Below are 19,887 nucleotides of genomic sequence, written 5' to 3' on the forward strand. Positions count from 1 at the left end.
CTCGGGTCTTTCTGTCCTCGCCCTTTTATACAGGGAATTCTGACGTGATACCCCCAACAATATAAGTAAAACCTTCATCTTCGAGCATAAGAAAGAAATGAAAAGGCGAATTCTATTGCAAAATTTACTTACAGTCAAACTGACCTTAGCTTTCTGGTTGATAGCATGAAGTACGGGAACTGTCCCCAGTATTGATGATAATTACATCAACTTGCGTAGTGAATCTGTGAATCTCCGGGGGTTGGAATGCAGTTGCTTTCCCTACTTTTAACTATTTTGTTGTACTGCGAAAATGAAAATTTCTGGAATGCTACATGTATGAACCAAATTTTGTTTCTAATTAAACAGTGTACGTACATGAACTTTAAGATTGTTACAGGAAGTGTACGGGGTAAAATATATCAACACAGTATTACAAGAGGTTTTAGCGTCTCTAAACGAGAATGAACATCCATTAAAGACGATGCTAAACCTGGAATTTCATAAACGTCATTTGAGAAAGATTTCTCTCAAAACGTGCAGGATATTTTACGGAAGAATCGTTGTTTGATTTCCCGAAAAATAGCTGAAGAAGTAAAAATGAATATATTGGTCTGCCATGTGATATTAGTTACAAAAGCTAACGTGCATTATGTTGCTACAAAATTCATATCACAAATTCTAAGACACGAATGTAAAGAAACATGCAAGGCAATATGTTAAGGTATTTTTGAATCGTTCAAACTAATATTCCCACCTTTTAAAATACGTCATAAAATTCACAAATGTTGGATCGACGGTATAGCGTTAAAACAAACACACAGTGAAACGAATATGTTTTGAAGTCTTCACAAAAACCCAAGAAACAGGTTTAAATCGCTCAAATATTAAAATTACATTTGTTCGTATCTTTGAGTCTTGTGGCATTGTTTACTACAACGCCTCAAGCGCAGCCACACCATCAAACAAAAGCAACGAGGGCTTTCATGGAGTTCGTGTGGACGAAGAGACCAAGAGTTCGAAAATTTGAGCATGGAAAATATATCTGGAGAACTATCTTTTAAGGAAGTTTTAGACCAGGATCAATACGACTATCATGCCACAAACACACTACTGGCCTGATTCGGATCCTGCAGAATTGTGTATATTCCATCCAAGTTGAAATCCATCCAAGTTCATATCAAATACTAGTATAATTTTATTATTAGTGATATGAGATATTTTACTAAGGTTTGCATTACCTTTACTTATCTCTTTCGATAATATCGCTGTTATATTGTATCGTAAAACAAAAATACTTATGAACGACCTGTGTAATTTAGTTATTTGTTGAACAGAATTGGCATTGGACGAGATATTGCCATGTAGATAGTTTAATTCAAATGTCCCTGCAAATAGGAGAAAAGCTTGTTTCATATGTATCATTACATTACATAGTGTGGAGATGTTGAACTCTTTTTCCAATTTAGCGAAAGTTAGAAAAAGTTTTAATTATTCCGTTTCCCGAGCTGCTCTCTCTCTCCCTCTCTCTCTCTCTCTCTCTCTCTCTCTCTCTCTCTCTATATATATATATATATATATATATATATATATATATATATATATATATATATATATATATATATATATATATGTGTGTGTGTGTGTGTGTGTGTGTGTTAGTGTGTGTGTGTGTGTGTGTGTGTGAGTGAGTGAGTGAGTGTGTGTGTGTGTGTGTGTGTGTGTGTGTGTGTGTGTGTGTATACTGCAATAGAGTGAACAAAATTTGACATTTTCTTGTACTTGCGAAACTACAAATGTTCTTGGTGTGTACTACTGTTCTCAGAAAAAGATGGTTTGAAGTTTTGAATTGAGATGAAAACACACTTATTAGCTTATGTGTTTCAACTCAACTCTACATTAGCCAGTTGCTAATAGCAACTTTCGCTTAATAGTTCTTGTTATACAGGCTAGCGCAAGAAGTAACAAATGTTGGAAATAGGGATGGTATCGAGACGAGACGAGATGAGACTTTGTACAGTTTCGCTCTCGTCTCGGTTGATAAATATCGGTCCCCGTCTCGGTCTCGTCTCGAGTCAAAAATCGCAGTCTCGGTCTCGTCTCGGTCAACAGATGCTTGTCTCGATCTCGGTCTTGGTCTCGAGGACCAAATCTCGGTCTCGTCTCGAAAGTCTCAAAGTAAATAGTGTGAAATTAAAATTGAGAAAGTATTGTTATCGTACAGTCTGTCATTTCCGCTTTATTTTTTGCCTCCATTCTTGATAATTACGGTACGCTGTACCTCTTCATAGCTAATTTGTTAGTGCTTATGATTTCCATGCGTGTGTTCCAGGTTCAATCATCAGTGGATATATCATGTCTGGGATATAACCCTGATAGTAACCCATATTTCACTTTTAAGCAATAGACTTTTGTCTCATATAGCCTCAGTACTGCCTATACAATTAAACTCTATTAAATTAACTCCAGTACTATACAGCAGTTTCTTTCCTTCCTTTGAATTAGAATTGATCAATACCTCCTAACGGATAACGCAACACGAATGTATTAAATCGGACTAAAATTTAAATTTTACAATCTCTCATTTATTATCCAATACATTCTGCTTTGACTGTCATTTTAAAAACATCCATGATCTTAACAAATAAGGTAAATTATTACTGCAATATATTTTGTTTCATATTGGTCAGATGTTTTATTAACGTTTCACATCTCAGTGTTTAATTTACAGTTTATAACACAAACATCCTGAACCTTGTGGTGGGAGCTAAGCTATGTGTGGTCTTGAGTTGGATCACCAAGCAACGTAGATTCAAAGACCGATATTTCGCATAGTTCGCGTCTGAATTTAAGTACATTCTGTTTCTTATACAAGTTCATCAGGTCGTAATGCATTACATAAGCATATATCCAGAACCGCAACTAGGTAGAAACAACTGTGACAGTGTACCGGGGTCCTTGCCCATAAGGGCGTCGAAAAACCCAGTCAGGCTTACAAATTTTTACTCTGAGAACTAAAGAAAGGATAATACCTAAGAAATTGAAACACTTAGTGCTGTAATTTAAATAAATTGTCATGGATACTGCAGATCTATCTCTTTGTACGCTAGGAAAAATGTCGCCCTTCGTTGGCGACGAAATTAGCTTTGGAGGCCCAGAGTGTTATTGTTACTCATCTAAGTAGGACAAAACAGTAATTTGCTTCCTTTGGCAAATATCTAGTTTTACTCTTCGTACTACTCTTCCCAGTAGTTTATGTGAAGTATAAAAAAGTATTTAAAATTATTTATTTATTTTAATTTTAATTTTATTTTATTTATTTTTTGCTCTGATTAACAATAGAATTTCAATGATGTCACACACAGACGTAAGCAGACTACAGCACGCTTGACTACAGCAGAGCCGTAAGCAGCATCCTTGACTAAAATTCATGTGGTCCCAAGTTCGATTCCCGGTGTGAGTACAGTTGAACGACCGAAGTGGTTCCACTATAGTCAATGGCTCCATGTCTCCTTTAGCCGCCCTAGCATAACCGTGGGATGTTAAACTAAAACAAACCAACCTAAAAATAAACACAATGCGTATTACTAACTGTAAGGCTTTGAATAATTGCATATACACTGAGAAAAAGCCAAGTCCAGCTTTCATGATAAAATGAGGATAATATGATTTATGTTGGGAACACCATTACAAGACAATGGTGTCAATCGCAATACTGGGTGAAACACCCTCATTTCCTATGGCGACATAGTCAGAAAGTGAGAGCGGTGCTTACTGTTTTCACAGGCGTAATTGGTGCTCTCACTTACTGACGTACGCAGCCACATGAAATAAGGGTGTTGCACCCAGTATTACTATTTACATCACCTTCTTGTCGTCGTGCTCCCAACAGAAAACATTTTATCCTCGTTTTCTCCTTATATCTGAGCTTGGCTTTTCTCAGTGTAGCTAAATGGTATGGATCGAGATTAAGGCGGTCAATGGTCAAACTAAAACAAGTGAAATGTAATTAGGGTGTAATTAGAACTTTTAATTAAGCTCGGTTTTAATCTAAAGTTTATATCAGGCCTAACAAGTAAAGGTTCACTCCCAAGAATCGGGTATCCAGAAACTTCGCATACATTTATATAGAGGAGGGCCATGAAGAAATACTGGTGAAATATGCAGTGCCAAAAGTAAAGGATAAATCCAATATGGCCGCCCGAATTTTATGCCAATCGACATTTGCAACCAATCTCTCTTCCACTTCCCATGTGCAGATTGACTTAATGTTTTGCAGATTGATATATGTATGAACACTACACATCTATTGGTTTGAAACTTCGCGGCCGTTGACGTATTGAACTCAATATAGCCGATCAAAATGTCAATGTGTCAACGACTCGTGTCTGGAAAACGAATTGTACTATGGAAGTACAGTATTACTAGGATCTATATATACACTAGCTGAAACACCCACTCTTTCCACGGGTCAGATAAAATATATATGTAAACAAACAGAACAACAGAAGAAAGATATCGGCCATTTTCTACTGCTGTTACATATCCTGGAAAACACCCACTGAGACCCCCTGGTTCCGACCAAATGGGGGCTTATTTCAAAGTCAACGCACGTGGGAGTATCACCATTCATTTTAGCGATCGCCAAAACTATGAATTTGACATTAATATCGGTCATTTTGAATTATTTTTACATTTCTCGGTATTATCCCGGTGACCCCGGCCCGAAGCCGAATGGGATGAATTTGGTAGTTAATGCGATCCGAGTTTCACCATTAACCTCACCGACCGCGAAAACTGAATTCGACACTAATATCAGTCAATACTACTTTTACATATCCCGGTAAACGTCCCCTGTGAACCCTTGGTTCCCAGCCGATGGTTGCTGTATTTCGAACTTAACGCTTGTGGGAGTATCACAATTGATCTCAGTGACCGCGGAAACTATGAATTTGACACCAATATCGGTCATTCTACTACTTTTACATATATCGGTAACCACCCCGCAAATGTCCCTAACAGCACAAGATTTGCTACCCCATCAGGATCCTGCCGCCTATAGTCGGACAATTTGTCCATGCCGACCAAATGCCGCGGTCGGATTGCCGGCGCCGGACACCGGCGTCATTTCGCTTGATTTTCGACCGCGACGAGCAAAAAGAGATTCGTTCATCAAAAGAAAACGAAGAGAGTTAGAAGGTAATTTGCTGCTTTGAAATACGAATTAGGGCTTATATTTCCCTCGTATAAAGCTTTCTCGAAATAGTCGGCAGACAGTCGGGCGACGACTGCAAAAAGAGACTGCCGGCAATTTCTTGAAAAACGACGTCTTCACGACGTCGGCGAAAGTTGCAATAACGCGTACCAGCGGCAAAGAGTCGAATTTTGGAAAATGAATAGAGCCTGTATCTTCTTTAATAATGAAGTAAAAATTGAAACTGTCCGAAGGTTTTTCTTGTGGGTGGGCACTAATTCCATAAAATATGTCTTTTGAAAACGGAGTCGGCATAAAGAGGACGGATCGACAACGACAAGTGATGATTGTAAAGACGCCGAAACGTTGACGGCGTGCCGACCATGAAAAGGGTAAATGAATGAAAAGAAATGTAGTGGAGGGACTGCACGTAAAGGATATATGAGAAGTAAATTTTTTAAAATTAAATTACAAGTACGAGAGGATCCTTAACAAACATTTTGGAAGAAGAAGGCAAACAGCTGACGGGTCGATCTCGGCAAAGATGCTCGAACAGGCGCCTAGCCGCCTTTTCCGTCGAAGACCCTGATTGGAGAAATCGTAGTCTGGTCACGCTGTCTGTATATTCCGTTCACGTCCTTCATTTGTCACAATGTGATGCAGTGTGGGTGAACTATTTGAAAACAAAGTTCGTTGATTATTATAGTCAAGTGAAGATGAGTTTACAAGTGCAAAAAATTGTTTCGTATAAAAAAAAAATAATTCATTGGCACTTCAAGTTATGTATAAGTGTACCTGGTGGGGAAGACGACGAATAAACTAAATATTAACCTGCACATAAGTATTCCATGTGCAAAGATCTACAGTATATACATGTGGTGAGTTCATGAAATATTATGCATATACATTTCAAACTGTCATAAAATTTATATGTTGTGTTCCATATGTTAATTGTTGCTGCGCATGGAAAAGTTTCGGTTATAGTATGTTCCCGCCCACTAGCGTCTCTGCAAAAAATTTGTGGTGGGACATCAAAGAAAGCGATTTAAATGGTACTACCTATCCCAATCTGTTTATTAACTTCGATTCTATTTGTTATCTTTCTGCTTACCTTCACGGACCCCCTAAGGTATATCAAGAACTCGATTATAATCGTAGGGGCCGCGGTGGCTCAGTGGTAGAGCTTTCGCCTCTGGGGCTTGGGGTCGTGGGTTTGATCCCAGGCATCGCCAAGTGAACTTTGTTGTGGACAAACACCATGTGCTTGGGTTTCCTAGGGGTTCTCCCGTTTCTTTCCACTTTCTTCATTCCATCATTTCATTCATTACTCATCACCGTAGCATGTGCGTCAGCGACGGTGGCTATACGCGTAAGCAAGGGTAGTGAAAACATGTGGGCTTTGCTAATAATATATATTTCAATATAACTTGTTATGGTTTCATACTAGTACTGCTTCAGTTGTAAACATAAAATACAGCTTTCGCACACTGTGCCGAAATACATTGCCGTACTCTTCGGTTGAGTTAGAAGCCACTTACATTAAAAAGTAAGGTTTGTAAAGTTTTGCATTTTCAAGAAGAAAATCGTGTACTACAGTTTCTTAAAGATTTCATTTAATTTTTTTATTTAAAAAAAAAAAACGAGCGACAGTTAAGAATAGCATCTAATAGAGCCATTTTTCATATGCACTCATTTGTTTTATTCGTCGTAAAGCACTTGTAATGATTTAACATTAGTAAACCTAAGATACAGTTGTATTACATTGTATGTAATTAAGTTACCTGTAGAAGTTCGTTCTTTATAAACATGTCTTTTCACGAAAAGTATTGAATTTTACCTGTAAATCTTCCAAAATGTAGTGCACCAAAAGTACACCTGCACCAGACTGTCTTATTTTGATTTTTTGCTGGCCGCGGTGGCTCAGTGGTAGAGCGTTCATCTCTGGTGCATGGGATTCCTGGTTCAAACCCTGCTCCTGCCAAGTGAACTTTGTGTTGGCAAAAAACATGTGGGTGGGTTTTCTCGGGTTCTTCCTTTTCCTCAAACTTTCTTCTTTCTACCATTTTATTCATTTCTCATTTTAGCCGCCTCCTTTAGCCTAGTAAGCATATACGTGCGAGGTAAAAGTAAAATATTTTTTAAATTCTGATTTTATATAATTTGTAAGAAAAAAGTCACAGCAAAATACATTTCAAACAGAATACAGCTAATGTCTCAAACAGAATGACGCGAATACCTAATTCCTCTGCCACTTCCTCATTAAAACGTAGTGATGTTCTGGCTGTATAAGTCAAAGCCTTGTCCACATGGGTCATCACCTGTTTCGCGTCTGTTAGATACAATTCTGGGATATTTCTCCAGTAGGTAAATATCAGAATGGATTCTTGGAAGTATTTGACATCCACCTTCAGGTTTTCTTCGACCTTGCGTATCATCAACGTACCCTCATATCCGAATCCCGTAACACCCATAAATCCACGAGGCAAACTCCCTGCACTGACGAACAAAGTTGCTGCGCCGTTTGCCATCAATGTCATGGTCAAGGATGTCATAAAATTGAGGATTCTGCCCATACAACTAAATCGTGAAGCCATACGTTACAGTTTCACCACACCTACTGTGCCCGCTTCGGGTCACTAAGATGGCAATGTTTCGAGCCAACAATTATGGCGGAAACGAGAGTAGCCAATCAAAGCGACTCCTGACACCAGAGCAGAAGGCCGTTCGAGTGGAGACTTGCAGGAAGCTGTTGCAAAGGTTTGGGGATGGTGGAGACGCCTACCGCACCGTGCGACATTTTTCTATTCCCTGCCCTAAAATCCAGACTGCGTGGACGCCGTTTCTCCGATAATTCCGAGGTTCTGAAGGCATCGGAGGCGGTTTTGAAGGACCTCTCAAAGAATGGCCTGCGACACGTGTTTGAGGACTGGAAGACTCGAATGAAAGAGTGCATTCAAATGGGCGGGGACTACTTTGAAAAGGATCATGTGCCTGTTGCTGAGTAATAATAAATTGCCTAGAAAAAAATCAGTCCAAGTCTTTCTTGACTAGCCCTCGTAAAATATATAAGTTTATGAATGTTTCTTTTTTGATTTTTTAATAGTTTGTTATTATTGTTATGCAATTGCAATCAAAGAAATTCTAAATATTGTTTCGTTTTAACAATGTTTACTATTGATAAAATACATTGAAATGGCAAACTTTGGGGGGGGGGGGTTAGAAACCCCGCGAGAGGCATTTATTGAAATCAGAAGTATCGTTTGTAACTATTTATGTATAAATGGGTCAGAGCCAAAGTGGACTCAAATAATTCGTATTTTTATTCATTTTTCTAACTGATATGCAAATTAAATCGTTGTATTTCTTCAACTTGGACTAATAAAAGTCGTAGTGAACTAACTTGGACTAAATTAGTTCTTCGGTACTCTGCAGTACTTTATAATTGTCCATATGTAATTCTGTATAATAGTTTCACTTGTGCAACTGATTATCTTTTCTCCTTCGGAAATGACTCTTGACAATTATATTAACAAGTATGTAAAGATTAGTACAACGTATTTTTTTTTTTATCAGAAGTCCTTCGTGAGTGAGTCCGCAGACGTATTGTATTTGTGGTCAATTAGTCCTGGTTCCGAGTTCAAACGGAGGACAATTTCTCTCGGATGTAAGCAGAGAAGAGGTTGGATTCCACTTTGGGCTTATGTGACCCTTCTAGCATTCACATTTCTAGCATTCTAGCATTCTAGCATTCTAGTCTCTGCATAAAAATTTGTAGTGGGACATCAAAGAAAGTGATTTAAATGGTACTACCTATCCCAATCTGTTAATTAACTTCGATTCTATTTGTTATCTTTCTGCTTACCTTCACGGACCCCCTAAGGTATATCAAGAACTCGATTATAATCGTAGGGGCCGCGGTGGTTCAGTGGTAGAGCTTTCCCCTCTGGTGCTTGGGACACGGGTTCGATCCCTCTCCCGCCAAGTTAACTTTGTGGTGGACAAACACCGTGTGCGTGGGTTTTCTCGGGGTTATCCCGTTTCCTCCCACTTTCTTCATTCCACCATTTTCATTCATCTCTCATCAGCACCGTCTCCTTTAGCCTAACAGGCATAACCTCCTGGACATAAAACTCAAAAATTTCATTTTCCGAGTGTTAACCCTTTGTCCTCACACTGTATCATGATGTGTAGGTACAAAAACTTGAACATCGGAAGTTTAAAAAAAATAAACAATTCAACATAAACATCTGTAGAAAACCATTAGCTACTATTATTAAAACTTTTTTGAGGAGAAAAGCTCATCATGAACTTGGAAATTTTAAGCGTTCAACTTCTTAATTTTTTATCTTTATTAAAGTATTTCCATCAAGGTATTAATTCAGCAACAAAAACGACTTTATTCCCCATACATCTGATCCATTATTTAATCGTGGAAAAGGGAGACTCAAAACAGGAGCGTAATCAAGCAAAATTCGTTTTGTAGCAGTTACAGCGGTGATGTCTGTTCTTGAGTTGTGATTTTGTGCAGATAGTTACACATTGACTGATACTGGCAGTAAAGTTTTCTTTCTTGTTTAAGAATAGTGACAGTGACAGTGATTTATCATACAGTATTAATAGTGTTTCAATGGAAAGTACAACGTTTTAATTGCTTCTTATTATAATAAGATAAATGATGACAAGCAGTTTCTTAACTTTGATGTGAAGTTAAATGTTTTACGGTATAAGTGATAATTCACAATCTCGTCTTTAGCTCCGAATTTATGACTTTAATGTAAAGAGTTGACTTTCATAACGATTTATGAGTAATCTAAAAGACTACTAGAACTATTATTTGTTCAAATATTCTTGAATTTATTCGGTTTAGCTTCAATAAACTTATTACAACTACCTACTTAACTGGAAACTTAAGACTATTACAATTCGAACAAAGACTGAAATATAAAAATAAAAATTATAAATAAAACATAAAAACTTCGTTTAAACTGAAGCATATGTAATAATAAAATAATTTGCTGTATATTAAATATGTTCTTTTAATAACGTAATACGGTTTATGTATTATGACTTATTCTTTAAATGTTGGAGTCTCTGCTGCCGAGTTATAGTTTGATTTTTATTTTATTTTATTTTATTTATTATTTTTTTTAGCGTTTCTCAAAGTTATGTTCATTCGATTGAATTCTTTCGATATGTGTTTAAGCAGAACATAAGATGTATTTGTTTTGAAACTTTTATCATTTTTGCCCACCTGATCGATTTTACCTGTAGTTATTTAAGTGTATGTGCATTTTATTTGTTCCACTAACAAGGTTTTATTTTAAGATGTAATATTTTGTATTCAGCCGAATACAAAATTCTCAATTGCCAATACAATAGTGTCGCAAAACCCTGACGCGTATCGAAGTTCTATTTCAAAGTAATATAATGCTATCTTCACTAAATATAATATTTTATTTTAATACATCTTTTTGTCTGGTGATGGACTTAGGGATTTATTGTTTAACTTGCAGCTTGAAGGTAATGTTTCAAAGATTTCTCAAGAAACTCCGATTCATACCATTGGATCTACGGCAGGATTTCTTTTCTTTTCTGATTCTCGTTTGGGGTGGCGACCGTACTGTTGTAATAAAGATTAAGTAAAAGTTAACTGTTTCGACGTAATTGAATTCTTCATCAGTGACTACAGTTTTCATTACTCTTACAGGTTTTATGGTAACATATAGCGTCTAACATATAGCGTTGAAGCTGGTTAATTGCAACAAGGTCTATTACACTGTGTAGTTTGGTTTGGTTTTGGTGTGATGAAGTATATATTCGATTGTAATAAATATACGTGACGTGCTACCGCCGTACACATAGAAGAGTATATTTTACAAAGTATTATATTTGTTCTATTTTAGATACTTCCTTTATTTCTGGAAGCAAGGGGAAATGTTGCTCAAGAAAGACAGAAGTGCTGCAATGGAAGAAGACCCACAGAGAGCAGTAGCGTAGCCAGGATGTGTGTTTTGGGGGGGGGGGCAAGTGCTGTTATAGGTAGTCTACATATGGAAAAATTCCAAACAAAAAATATATAAACATAAAAATATATAAAAATTACAAACATCAAACTACATTGTCGGACCTCTTTGGGGGGCCCGGCCTCTCTGGGCTCCCCTTCCCTAAGCCACTAACGGAGAGTATTGACAAAAATCATATGTACTAACATCCTTAAAGATATTTGTGAAGAGTGGTAGGATATAAGTGGGACTACAGTTTTTTTTTCCTTTTAGAACGGCTGAATTTCATTCAATCATAACATTTGTAAAAAATTTCAAATTTTAAAATTTTCCATTTTTATTTCAAATCACTCGGGAATGATGGTCATCACTTACCTTTCAAGCGAATATTGAGAATTACGGCTTTGAAATTGATTTTCGTTTTGCCAATATTACCTTAATCTCCCTATCCCAGTTTTTGTCGTTAAATTCTTTTTTTATTATTACTTCATCTTTTCTGTGCGGTGTTGTAAAATTTTCTGTATCTCTCTATATTCTCACAATCCTGATTCTGAGCTATTTAAATTCTACATTACTATTTCATAGGTTTGAAGTTTTCTTCAATTATAAAGACAACTGTTGTTTGATATTGTTCTTAACTTTATTTTGCGTGGAATCAGTGAAGATAGAAAGTGTAATTATATTTCTCAGAGTACAAGCTCCTTAACGCTGAGGTTCAGTACCATCGTCTCCTTTCTTTTCTATCCCATTGATTTGTAGTGGAAGTATTCTTCCTTTTCTTTGAAATGAATAAAATTTTTGATGTTCTGATTTTACTGATTTCTTCTGAATATTTATTTAAAAGTCCCTTGCTTTGTCAAAATGATCTTTTAGTATATATATTATTATTTAAATTAGATGTCATTTATGAATATTAAAACATACAACACAGAATTATATTTCCACAAAGTAAGAGACATTTAAATAGACCTGAAGAAAAATAATAAAAAGTAAAACCCTTAAAATCTCAAAGAAACAGAGGAAGATTTCCTCGTATATATCAGTGGGCTAAAAAAGAAAAATGGCGGAATTATTCAAGACAAAATATGGATAGCAGGAATTCTTTAGAATAATATAGTGCTTTTTTGAACATTGTAATCACTTCATATATATTTGCTTTTCTGATTTTACATACTGTATGAAGGCTATCTGTGTTAGAACACAATGTTATGAAATGCTACAAATTTTTCTTTAAAAAAAAAAAAAAACAAATTATTAGTACATCCGAAGGTATAGTACATATAACTTCTATTGGATGATAAGGTTCATTACATAGGCTAATGTATATAAGTTAATACGATGTGCATTGTATTTTGTTAATACAATTTGGTGTGTTTTTAATGCTAATATAGACCAGAAAAAATTGTGATCTTCCCTTCATTTATTCTCTTAAAGAATTCCTTTAAAACAAAGTATCTTTGCAAAGTATTATGTTAAAACACTTCATTTTTAATGTAAATGACTTCATTAACCTTTTTTTCTCTATATAATGGGTATGCACTATGAGTATACTGTACATGTGGCTGTTTTACTTACGATATAAATTATTTTCTCACATTTTTCTGTTTCATTGTATACAATTAATGTATAAATCATATAGAAACGAATTAAATGAACAATTAGTTACCTATTTTAACTTAATATGATTTCCACTTTTAAAGTGTATTTAAATAAATATTTAAGGCATAGAGTGAGAACTGATAGCTTAGTCGTTAGAACTTGTGTTTGGTGCATTTCAGTGTTTGGTTTCAACGAATATAGTCATGGGTGTAAGTAGGGGTAAAAGTGTGGACAATGCGGGTGGACGCCGTCCCCTTACTTACAGGAAATATCCGTGGCGTCCCCCCACATTCTAACTTAATTACAAACTGCAAAGACAGATACGGGGGAATTCATGCGTCTCTCTACCTTTTCAAATCCACTTTTACCCCTGGGTGCAAGTAAAGCTGTACCCTGGCCAAGCGTGGCGATTTCTCTGTAAATTTGGGGGAGGGGGCATCCACATGCAAAAGGCATACATAGGCATACCAAATATGGTATATTCATAAATACAATGCGAGGAAGCCCACATGAGCTTTGGGGGGGGGGGCTAGGTCCTCCAGGATCGGCGCCCTTGATCCTGGTTTCAACAATACATACTTGATGCATTGGTATCGGGGATTTTAAATTATTGCCTCACACTTTCGACCATAGCCGAACAAGCAGACAAGTGATCGCTCCGGCCACTTTTTTTTATACCAAAGTTACAACAAATGCAGAGACATTTTTGTTTTCAGTGTATAATAGTATAAGAAAATGAATGCATTCAGAGACTCAGGCGTGGAATTGCTAGTGAAAAATGTTTAACATTGTGGCCAGTGTTTGAAGCTTGATTCATACACAAAATCCCTAACGGCTGAGCTATACGGATATTTTGCAGTATTATTATATTTTAATTAGTTTACTTGAATCTGTGAATAATTTTTCGAGTTAATTTTATATTCACCATCTATTTGCAGTAAATTGAACAGAATATCAAAAACTCTGCAGTATGGAAATGGTAGGTAGAATTCACATTAAGGGCGGTGGGGTACAGTCATGACTCTTTATAACATTGATCTGCTTTTATTTCAATTGTTTCATATTGTTCACAATGTGTAAAAACTCGCAGAGCTCCTCTTCTACTGTAGTTTACAAGACTATAAAAGCTTTATATTTTACAGGACTATGAAGTGCTTTATATTTTTCAGGGTTAAAATTTTGTATTGATTTTAAGGTTAAGATTTTATGTCGAACCCAGAAATGTGTCCCAGTTATTGCTCTCAACGGGTCGGGTCGGGTCGGATTGAAGACCGACCCGACCCGACCCGTGAACCGAATTGACTGACCCGACCCGATGACCCGACCTGACCTGACTGACCCGAACCGTGATCCGATCTGATTGACCTGACCCGATAACCCGACCCGAGCTGACCCGGTTGACCCGACCCGACAGCCCGACCCGAATGGCCCGACCCGAATAACCCGACCCGAGCTGAGCCGATTGACCCGACCCGACAACCCGACACGAGCTGACCCGATTGACCCGACCCGACAACCCGAACCGACAACCCGACCCGAGTAGCCTGACCCGACAACCCGACCCGAAATGACCCGACTGACCCGATCCGACAACCCGACCCGAGTTGACCCGATCCGACCCGACCCGAACTGACCCGATCCGAGCACTATGGTCACGACACTGGGTGAACGCCAAAATGCACTCACATTGGGAAACTAGTTTTAAAAGCATAATTTTAGAAAATAAAGCATAAAGCATAATTTAAAATATATAGCACAATTCTTGGAAAATTCTCTTTAACTGAAAGTTTAACATACTGTGTTAATATTTTTTAAAGCCAATATTTACAATGCAAAATCATTGAGAACATAACAATGCAACAATGAAAAGCTTATTTTCATTTCTGTAAACTTTTCGGTGTAATCCTTTGATGTGGAGAAAAGAAAGTAAAAGAAGATTTTTTTCCGCCAACAATGAATAGTATGCAAGAACTCCATACTATATTGTTACAGTGACGACGCCAGCTTTAAGTTCTTAGGGGGGCAAAGGAGGGGCAGATACATTTTCGGGGGCGGCTATTTGCCATACCAAAAATGACATATTTATTACGTTTGACTTATTTTATATTACATTGTATATTTCGTTGCTGTTTTTGTTAGATCTATATGATTATAAATTAAACTTATTTCAAATAAAATTTGTAACTAACAAATAAGTAACGTCTGCACATGAAATATTTTTCAATGAAACTTTTGAAGCCTAAACATAAATTGAATTACTTTCGCGTATGCTACAAGTAACACATTCGTCTATATGCTACGTATCTCTCGCTCTCTCCCTCCTTCTCTCTCTCTCTCTCTCTCTCTCTCTCTCTCTCTATATATATATATATATATATATATATATATATATATATATATATGTAGAGAGAGAGAGAGAGAGAATTTACGAGGAGCTGCTGAAAATGTCGTAGTCCAATCCAGAAGGAATGTAGGTACTAGGTAGAAAAATGAAACCGTAGTTTAGAAAAACATATCTCTGTATGTACAAATATAAATTTTCATATTAATAATGAAATTCTTATTGTTTCTCAGGCCTCTGAAATGATTATGTGTGCCCAAATAGATAATTTCACAAACATCCAGATCCTTACTGTTATAACATTTTTGTTCCACCAAGGAAAGTCACCGAAGTAAATTAATTAGGAAATCAGTGAAACACCACGGGACTCTCCTCCGTTATATATAGTGGTGAAGAAGTAAGTGGCTTAGTATAAACGTAGCAATTTCTCAACAAATTATGCTTTACATCCAGGATGATTAAAAGCAATGACTCTTCCTGGAATCATGGATGCAATTTGTGACATTATTCTTGAAAATTGCAGCATTTCAGCCAGTGGTGGATATAGCCCGGGGCCGGAGGGCCTAGGCCACCCCAGTTTTTGTGTGACAAAAATAATTTAAGCTATTTATATTTTGTTATAGTCTGAGGTCTGCACCCCGCTTTCTCAGTTTTTACCTTCTCAGCAAAACTTGTCAGGGATTCTGGGCATTTCTTTGGAACTCGTCGGTAGCATAATTCAGAATGGCTTGCACTGAGAAAAAAAATGTAGGTGGCATACTTAAAAACGTAGGTTACATTCGTAATTCCTGTAGTTTCCGGACTTAACGTACAACCGTATATAACATCCTGCAGCAAACGTATAGCTGAAAAAGTATGTATTATACATACTGTCTGCATAAGTGCAATGACGTCATTCGTGTGACGTCATCTGCAGTAACAAGTATATACGGAGGTAATATCTAGCTTTGTGACGTCACGATCGTATGTAGCATGTGGGTTAATAATGACGACACTCACTGACTATCAGGACGGAGCATAATTTCAAGAAGTATGCAATATACGTTCTGTACGTGTGTTTCTTGCGTTCAACCCCGAGGCAGCATCTATATTGTACTTGTGCCCCGTACGTACGACTAGATACAGTATACGTATTGTACGTATGTATTATACAGATTTTCCTTATGTCGCACACAGCTTGTCCCGATACAGCATACAGAATATCCGTATGCACCATACAGAGTGCACATATGCAGCTTACAGACTGTGTGCATGCAGTATATAGATTATACGTATGTCGCGTACAGGCTGGCCATATGTAATGTATGGATTGGATGTATGTAGCTTATAGATTGTCCGTATGAAATATACGGATTTTACCTGTATCGCATACGTATTGCCTTGTTGTAATATATGGATTGGGCATATTCAGGATCTAGATTGTACGTATAGTGCACCATTATTGAAGTGCTGCAACATACTGAGAAATGCAGGATACATTCTTACTGTAATGTTGTCACATATTGTTTTTCTCTGTATGGAAACAAAAATAGCTTAAAATATGGTTGATCTTTTGTGCCAATAATAATAAAATTAAAAATACTACACTTTTCAATCTTAGTTTGGAGCAGTGAAACTGTCCAGAGAAATGTATTTACCTGCAGGGTGTAAGTTTGGACTTCCTGCTAATTCTTTGGAAAGCTACTGCAAAGCCAAGGTTGACAAGTGGCACAAGCGTTAATTTTAAAATTATTGGCACAAAGGAGGTTAACCATATGTTAAACTATTTTAGTTTTCATACAGAGTAAATCAATATGTGACAGTATTACTGTAAGAATTTATCATACCTTTTGCAATAACCTAGTTGCAGCACTTCAATAATAATGCAAAATGCACAGCCATGTACAATCCTATGTTCAAACTCAAACAAACTTACGTACAGCCATTTAAGCCGTTATCATCCATTGCTTGCACAGTCACGAAATTAAATATTCTTCATTTGACAAAATTTGTTTTCCTAAAAACTCAACAATAAATTAACCTATTAGAGTACCGACTTTGGCAGGTTGTCAAGTTATAACTATTCGAAGAATAACAACAAAAAGATCCAAATAAATTCATTTGTTCCCGAGCTATTGGCAAAAGAAAATTTGTCAACTGTCAAATACTTTCTTTTCCGTGTGTACTATATAAAGACGACTTTACCTCATTCTTTTCCTTAATAATATCCTCTTCCAAAATGCAGAAGTTGTTACCACAAGAGGCGTGAATAGGATTTTCCAGAAATAACTTCTCTGCACATTTTAATTAACAGATAAGTTATTTTTTAAATGACGCTATAATTAAAAACATGGTGTCAGCTGAAAACGTGTTCCCTCACAAGATGATTCCTACACAGTACTCGCCATTAAAAATGCAACTTCAGGGAGACAGGGTAGCTACGCCAAAGTTCCCAAGCCGATATCTAATAGTAAGTGTCGAATATGCTTAACCCTTAACATACCAAGCGGGGTACTCTAGGGACCCCAGAGAGTGATATTTAGTGATACTGCCGCAATCATAAGAATCAATTTCTTCTCAATTTTTATATGTATCCTGCAACCCTTTGAGATATTAATTACATGATTAGATCAACGACTCGTTTCTTTAAAAAATACAAAAAATAAAAACACACTTGAAAATGTAAAAACTCCATTGTTAAACCTGTGTTTCAGATTTACGAACACAAAAATATCAAATTGTATGAAGAACTGAATAGTGCTCAAATATACATAATATTTGATGTCAACAATGTTCATTTAACTTAAGTATGCTTCTAGACATCCAAAAAATAATAGTTGGAGTAGCCCTCTGCAATACTATGTTGAGAAATTAAAATAATACTTGGGGTCTCCAGAAGACTCCAGCTTGGTAAACAACTTTGACGACTTAGGCTTGGTACGTTAAGGGTTAAACTTACCGCTGTTTTCGCTGTGTGACAACGTGGTGACAAAGGAGCAGAACTGACCCAACATTGACAACCAGAACGACTGTAACACAGCGAGACATCGAGAGGATGTTCTCTTCTGGTATGGTAAGCCATGCGTCTTACGATCCAATGCCACAGCTCATCAACTGTAGCTGGCGGAGTTCACAGGTATGAGAAGCTGTGCAGCCATCGACCAAACATATTTATCCTTCCCTGCTCTACACATTCTGCAAATTTGGACTTTCCTTAATGTATCCTTCTTAGTTCAACATTTTAAGTAACGAGCAGTGTAATAGTCTCATACATTATTTAAAGAAAGAGCGATGATTCTCAGAACTACTCGAAAGTTTCTAGTTTACAATTTTATATGATATATAGATAGATATACAATAATTTAAAACGGTTATATCAAAGTTTGCAATTCAGAACACAAAAGTAAGTATAGCTCTCGGAACACTGATTATAGCCAGATAATACCACTAGTAAACTCAACCACACTCAGTACCGTTAGTTGCTTGGTATTGTCTATGAGGCAAAGATCATCGTATCTCATTGCGTGTAGATTTTTGTATTTGTTTAACGCTAAAAATTGTTTGTCGCTAATCGAACCCAGTAACATATATATATACGGACAGGACGTACGTTAGTCACAAGGTTACATGAGTGAAACACTAAATTATTCGATTGACACTTGCGGCCTTGTCAACACTAGAGAAAGGTACAAAGTGATTAAATAAATACGAAACATAGTTCATACAAAATATAGCGATGTATGAAGTCTCCTTTTCATACGATTTGGATAAAGGATACATCTGTAGAGAGCAACATAAATGATTTCTCTGGATAATTTGGATTAGTCCAGAATTCGAACAAAAATAATTTTGAAATTCGTTGTTAAGTCCAACATTTTTTCTTTCTTTCTTCGGATTCTCAATAAAGTTGACTACTGAAAAGCTGAGTTACAGATTTTATGTTAAAACATGTTCACTATACCATTGCCTTATTCACAGAACAATACATTAGTTATTAATGTATGTCTGAAATAATAGTGCTTCGTGCAGATACTTTATCCAATCGGAATTGCACAATGATAAAAAAAATGTTGCAAGGTATAATGTTCTTATTTACAGAGAAAAAGAGTTGAAAGGACTTAACGCTAACAAACATTTTCTTTAAACAGACATACATTTATTCTAATTTATGGAAGAAAGAAATAATTTGTGGAGCAGTATATTTATTAAGGTTACATATTCGTACAAAAGAATGAAAATATAATCGGGTCTGTCTTCAGAAAGGACGTGCTTTTAGCCACAAATTACACTGCTTCTTTTCGCTGTCTTTTATGCAGAATCCTGGTTTTGTTTTGATGCATGAAATACCTGAAACAAAAATACAAAAAATATTTAAAATGTTACATTTTAAAATATTTAACATTTTTTTAAATTAAATGGACAAAATCTGTTCAGTCAGGTATGGACTTTTGGGTTTCTGGTAGAAAAACGATTAATTAAAAAATGTGTTTATTGATGCTGAACAACTCGAAATGTATTACTATGCAAAAGAAAGTGGGTACCCAATGGCGTTCGAGGTACTATGGGGTACCTAATGTCTGCATTTTTAGATATGTGGAAATATGTCTCTAAAATGTAAAGAACTGATATCTGTTTAGTACAGAAAACCGCAACTCGGTAAGCCTTATGGATACCGAGGTATGGGAAAATAAAGAACAACACCATAGAAGTGTGAGGTTTGCGTACTAGATTGTGCAGTTTCGAAAACGTAATTACTGAGAGCTAACAACAACCTCAAAAGTAGTTTCAATTCA

The sequence above is a fragment of the Thermobia domestica genome, chromosome 5, assembly GCF_964235325.1.
Source record: "Thermobia domestica chromosome 5, izTheDome1.hap1.1, whole genome shotgun sequence".
In the NCBI taxonomy this organism is placed as follows: Eukaryota; Metazoa; Arthropoda; class Insecta; order Zygentoma; family Lepismatidae; genus Thermobia; species Thermobia domestica.